Genomic DNA, 8,254 nt, shown 5'->3' with positions numbered 1-8,254 from the left:
TGGAGCAGCTTGCTCCAAGCCCCTGTGTCCAACCTGGCCTTGAACACTGCCAGGGATGGGGAGCTCCTTCCTCATATCCAACCTAAAACTCCTCTGTAGCTCATCCTGTCTTTTCCCCATCTCTGAAATGAATACAACCCAGCTAAAAGCCAGAGGTTGAATTCCCCTTGAAGATTCGGGTGGGTGCTGTGCTTGCCCTTAGTGAAGCATCACTTTTACCTATAGATTTCCCATCAAGACCCTCCCTGCAATGCCGTATCGACCGCTGGAGCCTTTGTCAGGATGCATGGGAGAGGCTGTTGATCAGGGATGTCCAGGACCCAGGCAGGTCCTTGGCTGATGCTCCAATAAAGCTGTTTTAGCAGCACAGCTGCCACCTCCCTGCACAGTGAGGGATGAGCAGCAGGGCTGCTTCTTGAGGAGGGGAAAGGAGGGGGTCAGCTGCGCTCTTGGCCTCTGTGGTGCTGTCAGGGGGTCATTTTCCATCAGGGCATGAAGCACACCGGGCAGTATTTCCCAGTGGGAAGTGACTGGAACAAAGCAGGCTCCCTGCAGCTCCAGAGGACAGAAGGAGCGGAGCCAGTTTGCTTTAAAATCCACAGGCTTTGGTGGATAGTCTGGTTCTAGAGGTGCAAAAGCTGACAGCAGAGCTATCACAGCCACAAAGCAAGGTGCAAGCCCCCAGTGGGAACAGACTGCCCAGGATCTATTGTGGAATGACCCTGATTTCACCTGCCTTTACTTTCAAGCTCTCAATTCAAGACAACCGCTGGAAGGAGAGCACTGGGGGGGTTCTAATCATAGCCACCAAAGGCACCCACCAGACCTTAGCAGCCCTGGACCAGACCCAGATAAGAATTGTGATGCTGGATCTCTTTTAACCTCTGAGGCCAGGGGCACCCAGCCCTGCTCCCTGCCTGAAAGAACACCCCAAAGTGAATCAACGAAGAAGAACAGGGTGACTCTGTCATCTATATATAGCCCCTAAGTGGTGCCAAGCCAAATGTAGGTTACTATAACATGTGAATCATCCTGCTCTGAAGAGCAGCGATGAAAAGAAGGGGTGTGAGAAGGGGTGGGGGTAGAAGTGGTTATAAAATCCTGCCTTGATTGACTACAAGTTGTGGTTTGCCAACAGCCTCTAGACAGGAGGATGCAGCATGTGATGCTCCTGTTCCCACTATGTTGGAGAGGATCTGCCTGTAATTCCCAAGCCATGTGCCAGCAAAGTACTGCAAATCTGCCAGCACTGACAAACGAAATCAGAGCAGCTTATCTGGTTCAATATCTATGGCTGATTCCCTGTAAAACAGATGGAAGTGTTTCCTAATGGGCAGGACTTGAGGCTCTCAAGGTTCATTTCTTTCCTAATTCTCCTCCTTCTCTTAGCTCCATCCCTGTGGAAGGGCCTTAAAGACAATGCCCCCTCTTTTTAAATCCTTTGAGACTGAATAATGAAAAATGCAATGGAAGGAGGTAAGCACCAGGAGCGTTTAGTGCCCGTGGGTACCAGCGATGCCAGGAAACAGGTCCAGAAATTATGTGCAACTTGGTATTTTAGCTTAAATTCACCCAACTGCAAAGGGGCAGCCCCCACTCACCGCAGGTCTCACCGCAATGATGTGATGCATCAGGGAAGTCTGGGCTCCTCTGCATGTTTTATGACCCATGTGCAACTGAAGCGGTCCAGGGGGTTATTGGGACTATTCAAGGGAGTTTGGGGCTGCCTGTCCATGGCAGGGGGGAAGGAACAAGATGATCGTTAAGGTCGCTCCCAACCCAACCCATTCTGTGATTCTATGATCGTCAGTAGCGCCTCAATGTGTGCGCTCTCCCTTCTAAGTGTGATTTTTTCACACTTAGCAATAGCTCTGAGCTCCGCTATAAAGATAGGAGAGAAAGGCAGCAGGCAGGGTTAGCATAAATGATGGTGATAAACAGAGAGGAGAGTTTCTTACAGGGAGGCAGGAAGGAAGAGGAGACATTTTAGCACTAACGCACCAGAGCAATAGAGTCTAGAAGGAGAAGAAAAAGGTCACTGCATGAGGAAGAACCATCCTCTGCTGGGAGCATCGCTGGGTGAAACAGAGAGGTCTGCGCCTTTCCGGCAAGGAAACACACACTGAAAAGAGAGACAAAAACTGGGCCACGAGCTTCCCCTTCAGTCACATCTCCTACGTGGAGGAGAAGGGGTAGAGCAGCTCCTCGCTAACACACGGGGGCTGCTGCAGCAGGGCAGAGGCCTCCCCATCCTCGCCTGGGGTTGGTACATGGCACATCACTGACTCGGGGTACATTGGAGCTCTGCGCAGGCATTTTGGGCCTGACTGGTGCCAGAGTCTCCCTAACGCAGAACTGATGAGGCAGGAGAAGGGACAGGCGGTACCTGGGGGAAAAGGAGAGAAAGAGGGATCACGTTTGGGCTAAAAGCAGCCTGTGGAAGCGAGGGTTAGCTCACAGCTCAGTATCACAGCTCTGTGTCAGGAGTCCTGGTGGATCAGGCTCCTCTTAAAGAGTGGAAGGGGTTTTTGCCCCTTGGGGCACTCAGGGTGTAACAGTGCTGCAAACCTTGCAGCTTTTGGCTTTTTTCTTGACAGCAACCCAAGAGCTTTCCCTGCTCCAGCCTTTAAGGATCAATCACCCCCTCTAATGCTTCAGGTAATTCTGTTCCTGCTTACGTCAAGCAAGATGTGCTGTTAATGTTGCTGGGTCCGAGGACTTCATTAGCATCTGCCCTGTTAAACTGAAGTCCTCTATTGCAGCTGGTGCTAAATCTGAACTGTCATTAACCCCATCTCAAGCTTTGGTCTTGAGGGTCACTGCAGAAGGGGACTGGGAAATGCAAATGGTCACAAACCTGATGGGAACCATCAATAGGATGGCAAAAGGCCTGAGGAGTCTGATTCAGCCATCAGAGGAAGAGACCTTTGTTGTCACTCTCATCACCTGCTTCTCCTGGACTACCTCAGCCTTTAATTATCCATCTCACACATTGATTTCCATATGTATTAATAGCAGCTCACCAATCCAGCATGATCTTCCTCTGTGCTGGAAGATGCTGCACCCCGTAGGAAGTGTCTTCACCCCCGCGGGGTTGTCTGAGGAGGAGGAAATGCAACCTTGTGGTCTGCAATGCAATAGCACGGCAATGAAAGCTCTTTTGGGCACGTTGTGTGTGTGCGGGACCAGAACTCAGGGCCTGGGTTTCAATTCAATAACCAAATGATCTCTTCTATTTGTGTAGCTCTCCCATGAATAGATAGGAACCCTTGCTAGCATCCAGTCCCTAGAGCGAGGGTGCAGATGATCAGCACCTGCGTTTGCTTTACCTGAAATGATATGAAATTAAAGTTCTGGAGTATTCAATACAACAAAAAAAAGCCCATTCCTCATAATTCCAATAATTCCTCATAATATTCCCATAAAGCTCTGTGCCCATTTTTCCTCTGAAAAATGTGTAGCCCTACACATTAGACAGCAAACTTTAACGTAATAAAATGTTTGCCATAGAAGGGAAACAGTGTGGAATACAGATGGTAAATATTCATGGGGAGCTGCTAGCCATGACATATTCAGTGGGAAATATACAGTGAGCATTAATAAATTCATACCCAAGGAACACAAACCAAGGCAAGCAGTAGGTATCTGTGCAGTCTACTTGGATGGTTTTCATGATGCAGACACACAGATCCCTCTCCCCGTGGCTTGTTACCAAAGAATTATTCCCCATCTATAAATAGCTGTTGGTACCCAGCCAGCAAAGGCAGCAGCACTGCAGAGGTGCTACAATAGAGTCATTCTGAAGAGCTGTAACATCCCTATGCATGGGAAAATTACATCTCATGACTGATGAAACAAATCAGGGCTAGCGCTGCATCCCAGATTTCCAGCCCCAAGAGCATCCCCATCTGCCATCCGAGCCAGAGGGAAGGCTCCTCTCCCTTGATCCTTCCATACAATGGATCCTCAGGGCACCTCTCCTGGGGAAAGCGGCACAACCAGCACTGCCAGGAGGGCATGGACCGATGAGTACTTACAATCACACAACCTCCTCCCTGACTCTTCATACCCACTACAGAGCATCTCTTCATTTTCATATCAGTCTGGCTCTGAATATCCCTATTGCTGGATTTCAATGCACAAAACCAGGTAACGTTTTAGCCAGATCAGCCCAATGACACTGCCGGGCAGATGGAGCATCCCTCCTTTGTCAGGGAATAAAGGTTTTCCATAGACAAAATGCATAAAATAACAGCATAGTAGCTCTGATGGCTCGTCCTTGGAGTTTAAAACTTCATGTCTTAAAAAAGCCAATAAGCTATTTTTAGATCTGTCTTTTAGAACTTGTTCTTTGCATTACATCTAAATGCTATCCATTTACGTTAATTATAACTCAAGCCCATTATGACTTAGACACCAATTATCATCCAGAACATCCTCCACACCTCTCCTCTCACCGTCTCTTGATTCACAGATGTCCTGGAATCCGGGATTGACTCCTATTCCCTCCCCCTGGAGCTGCCTTCCTGCTGAAATCAGCCTTTCCCAACAGCTCCCATGTTCACAAACTGCACATCAAGGATTCCCTGGGTTCTGCCTGCTTTTCTGAAGGTGGGACATAAAAAAAGCCTTGAAAGCAGCCTGGTGCAGAGCACGCTGGTAAAGGAGCACTTGGACATGTTTAATTCATCAGGCCATAGCTGTGACTATTGGAAGGAGAAGCTCCAGCACACACTGCCTTGCTGACTCACATGAGTCTGGCTTGAGAGCGTTTCAGGCTTAAACGCACAGAGACACGAATGGGATAGGGAGAGGAGTGACCCATCCACGGTGACAGCATCACTCAAAGCTATGCCAAGGAATCGAGTGGGTTTCTTGCCATTTGGGGCGTCCCTTGACAAGAATTGTGGTTAAAAGCCCTTTTAAGATAATTTTATTACTCCCCTTGTGCAGATAAATCCCAGTTGGACTTAAATTGCCTTAAAATGGGTGGATACAAAGAGCTGTCTTCAGGTAGAGGGAACTCAAACCCTCCTGAAATGGAGCTCCTCATTCATGTCACGTATGGGGAAATACAAGTCACATCTCAGCTAAACCTGCTGCGCAAAGCCTGAGGTCAAGGCTGAAGCCCAAAGCCCACCCGACTGCAGGATGCTGTCCTCCTGCTAGGATGCGTTCCTCCTCCATGCCCTTCTCTGGTTCCCGGTTTTCTGCAGAGCGCTCCTTTCACCAGCACGCTGTAATCCTGCTTTTCAGCCTTCGTGCCAAGCACCCGATTTGCTCCAAAACCAACCAGGCTGAACAAAAGGCAGTGAACCCTTCCCACCGCTCCGGTGAGGAAGCGCCATTACCTGTAGTGGATGGAAATGACTGCGACAGGAAATTGCTCTGAAAAGGGAACTGTGGTGGGAGAGTCTAATAAAAGAGGAGAAAACAGAAATGAGCCCCTGGCTTCTGAGGAACAGGAGGGAACAAGCAAAGCACAAGCAGGGCGAGCAACAGGGCCCCTATCCAGTGTTTGGGCTGCGGGAGCTGGCTTACGGGATGGCATCAGTCATGTCACTTGTCCTCTCCATCAGGCGCACAAGCTTTGAGTGTGCAGCCAAGGGAAATGTCTCATCTGTGAAATGCATTTCTGGTCGCACTGGTTTGTAAAGGGGCTTTGCCAGCAGCTGTGCCAGTGAAACATCCTGAAGTGCAGATAAAAACCCAACAGCATTCAGAGAGAGGAGTGTGCTGCTCTGCAGCGTGAAAAGGGAAGGAGAAAGCAAGGCGATTCTTTCAACAACTTCTCAAGACCATGGCATACCCCTGCTCTGCTTAGGGGACCTGGAAAGGCTCCAGATGTGCTTTAACCTGCCCGAGGGGAGACTGAGCTGAGCTCTTAGGCAGAAGCTCTTCCCTGTGAGGGTGCTGAGGCGCTGGCCCAGGGTGCCCAGAGAAGCTGTGGCTGCCCCATCCCTGGCAGTGTTCAAGGCCAGGTTGGACACAGGGGCTCGGAGCACCCTGCTCTAGTGGAAAGGGTTGGAACTGGATGAGCTTTAAGCTCCTTCCCAACCCAAACCAGTCAGGGATGCTGTGATGCGGGATGCAATGATGAAGCTCCCACAGCACAGGGGGCTTGTACCAACCCCACTCCATTTGTCACTGCAGGTCTCACATGCATTATTTATTTAGAAAAGGAAATATCAAAAGCACATCAGCTTTCCCCTGACCCCTGGACCTATCGACTGCTGCTCTGGAAAAGGAATTAGGCTCCATTTATACTTGCAGAATATCCCTCTGCTAGTGCAGAGCACCATTTGAAGGTTATATCAAGGCCCACACACACAGAGCTATCACACATAGCTGCTCCAAATGAACCCGCCTCCATTCCTTTTCCTGCTGCTTTCCAAACATCTCCATCCTAATTAAAAGCCATTTTTCACTAGTACACAGGGATGCTAAAAGCTGCAAATGAAGAGAAGATCTGGCATGGAGAGGGTTTCCTTTCTATGTTTAGAGGAGGAAATGCGGTTCCTGTGGGTGAAAAACAACCATCTGAAAAGAATCCAACCCTTTCTGCAGAAGGAAAAATAAGAACTGCTGCTCTGGCATCCATAATTTAACACCAGGAGTGGTTCTTCTTAGTCTGCAATGCCTGTGTCAACAACATGGGATGGCTTGGCACGATTCCTGGCCAAAGGCAGCAATGGGTGTCCTCTGTGAGCTTAAAGCCATTCCCCTTGTCCTAATCAAAGAATGTCTGTAGTTTACATATGTAATATATAAGTAATTTAAATGGTATAAATGAATATTTGTAACACAAATATTATTCATCTTTATGTATAAACAGGTTTCAGTGCTAAAATGTTGTACAAGTGAGTCGGTCCCAGGCTGGGAACTGAAGGCAGCAGACGTAACCAACAGACCTGATCAACGCAAGATGCTAATAAGGCTTCTTTTGGAAAAGGCAAGGTGCTTTGGCATTAATCCCAGAGTTCTTTCTCCTTGTGTCCAGCCTGTATCAGGACAAAGGATCAGAGGAGGCAGATAACTGGTGAAACTCATGAGCGTTTCATCGCAGCCTTTCATCGTGACAGAAGATCTCCTATTGCATCTTTTGATCTAATGAGCTGCTCAAACAATTGGGTGAAGCAATTAAAATCAGGGACTAGAAAGGGTGGGTTTGATTTATGGTGGGAATTACAAACTCAATCCTACAGATTGGTTCATCCCCCTTTTACAAGAGTTTCCGAAGCCACTAAACTCACACGGAGAACCTTCTTTTAATATTGCATTAATGAGGGTTATAGCAAAGAGGTGGGGAAAGTGAAGAGCTAATAAAAGCACCGACACCAGAGCAAACAAATCACTTTGTTGGATGTTGCACAGTGGAGTTATTAACTCAGGGGCCGCAGGGGCAGTGATGCGCTGCTGGGAATGCAGAGGAACAGAGCAGTGATTTCTTCACCAGCCTAAAGCTACAGTGAGCCTGTACTTAAAGTATAGATTTCCTATACCGTACTTTTGTGTGCGTAAATAAGAAGATGCCTGCGCATCCCTATTTCTGATGGGAGCAGTGGGGATGATGCAATGTTAGTAAGGTATTCAGGAGAAGAAAACCTTTATTTTACACAGCCAGTGGATCTTTAGCAATCATCTCTGTTGTACACTGAGAAGCATTGGGAACGCTATTTGAGTTCCTAACTCTGCTCATGTGGTCCTACAAGCAAGTGATGCAAAGAGCAGCACCTCTGATCCAGCTACTATTAGAGAGATGATAGAGAAGTGACATTTCTTCCAAAGGAAAATCGTTGAGATGGCCAAGAAATCCAATAATATTTGAAACATTTTCCTTTTTTTATATCGGTTTTTAAGTTACATTTTGTTTTACATTGCCTAGAGCAGCCTTAGATGAACGGCACAGTTACAGCCTCCCTCCTAGCACATAGAGCAGTCAGCCCATGGGGTTGCTTATCTCTGAGACAACTCAGTTCCCAGAGGAAGGTCACTAAGAGGAGCAGAAGAGAAGCAGAAGGCCGTTCCCTTGTGCTGTCCCTGGGCAGGGATGTCTTGATGAACTCAGCAGCAGCTCTGCATACAAAATGAGGGCAGGATACGGCCCGTAAAACTCTGTTTTAATAACACCACGCTAAGTTATCCTTGGTTTATTGAAAGGCTTTTAATCACGGGAATGGACAGCCAGGTCTGCAGGCCCTGAAGAGTAAAACTGACTTTGTTGTAGGGGATCAAGATAAGTCTGAGCTAGAGC

Source organism: Psittacula echo (assembly GCF_963264785.1).
Source record: "Psittacula echo genome assembly, chromosome: 25".
NCBI classification, from domain to species: Eukaryota; Metazoa; Chordata; class Aves; order Psittaciformes; family Psittacidae; genus Psittacula; species Psittacula echo.
Note: the sequence above shows the minus strand (reverse complement) of the source record.